Genomic DNA, 1,813 nt, shown 5'->3' on the forward strand with positions numbered 1-1,813 from the left:
GTTTCTCCTAAGTAGATTCTCATGGAGCATGATGTAGCATTGTGATCCATTTGGCATCTCTGCCTCCCTCGAATTATCAATGTGGTGGTAGGAATCAATGAAGTACAGGATGAGGGGGAAATCCAGGCCCCATGATGGTTGGGTTCAGAAGGCAATAGGTTGATCTTGTTGAGGTAGGTACTACTTCGGGTATTTAAAAGATGCATGTGCCGATGGATAGTGATCTTAGAGGGTGGTCTTGACTTGTGCATGAATAAGGGCTCCTCGGACTTTGCAGACTAGTTTTAGATCAAGGTAGCATGAATCATTCTTAACAGTGGCTCCCATTCTGAAAAATGGATCAAGAAGATCTAGACGCTCTCTTTTCTGGTTCTCTACAGAGTGGGGGATGATGTGGAAGTAGCACCGACAACAACCAACACTCCTACTTTTGATGTCCCTTGTGTAAGGACTAACTTCTTAGTTTTAGTATACACACAGTAGGCTTATTGTTAGTTTATTAAGAAGTGCAATGTGAACAATTAGGCTATGACAAAAACAAGACTCAATGAATAAGAGGGGTCTACGTTGGAAGGAATACCAAAATGTGACGAGATGGGAAAAGATGGGTTAGGGCCGCCTACATGCTCTTGGAATGAGCTTGATGTATTATGTGTGCCCAGGAATGTGGGGGTTATGATAGATTGGAAGTTACGATTATGCATGTGGTCTTTGGTGTAGGTTTTGGGACTTTTGAGTTAGAATATGCCTTTGGACTTATTGGGTGTATGCCTTTGGACTTTATGGGTAGGTACTTGCAAGAAATCTAGCTATACCTTCTCTACCCACTTAGTGGGGGTAGTTGCTCTACTCACTCAGTGGAGAGCCAAATAAGCAGTAAATGAGGGTTGAGAGAACCACCTCATAAGCCTATTTGTTGGAATGAAGGTTGAGGGCCGGCGTTGCTTCGAGGCATGCTTGTTGGATGGAGGTTTGGTTGCTCTTGTGGCTCGGTGATATACACTAGAGGATGCTTGGTTGCTTGCTTTCCTCCTAGCCACATGTCTCTTCTCTTCTCCTTCTTGCTTGCTTTCTTGCTTCCTCACTACATATGTTGTCGGCATGTTGTTAGCTTGCTTTCTTTCCTTGTTTCCCTTCATTTGGCTACCGATCGCTTCTTCTCCTTGCTAGCTTGTAGCTTACCTTCTGCTAGCTTTCTTTCATTTTTTCTCACCTTCCCCTCAACCTTTTTTTTGCCTTGCTTCTTGTTTTATTGCATTGTTGTTCTCCTTTCACCAGAAGTTTGACTTTTTACCATGTGTTTATTTACATTAACACTTGAGTTAGTGGATATCACATTTAACACGTGCTTTTTTTTTGGTTAGGTGGGAATATTAGTGTAACTTTTTCCATCCACTTGTAAGTGAGTTTATTTTTTGGGCACCACATGCTATTATTTAACTAAAAAACTTTTACATGTGGTATTTTTACTTTACGATATGTGATTATTTTCTAATTTTCACATATGACAATGTTCAACACATGAAATCAAACTCTCTAACATGTGAATTTTTCCAATGTGTTAAACTTTTCAAATGTGCTATTAACTTATGTCATGTGTGGAACTTACAAATACGGTTAAAAAAGTTTTAACATATATGAAACTTTACAAACTAGCTTAATTAGATCTTCTCACATGTGAAACTCTACAAAATGGTAAAGTAACTTTCACATATTAAATTTCACCACGTATGAAACTTCACAAATATAGTAGACTACATCTTATATTCTTTTTGGTCTTATATTTAATTGATTGAAACTATTTTCTAAAGTA

The sequence above is a fragment of the Cibotium barometz genome, chromosome 11 (genome assembly GCF_041138505.1).
Source record: "Cibotium barometz isolate CiBa-2024 chromosome 11, ASM4113850v1, whole genome shotgun sequence".
NCBI classification, from domain to species: Eukaryota; Viridiplantae; Streptophyta; class Polypodiopsida; order Cyatheales; family Cibotiaceae; genus Cibotium; species Cibotium barometz.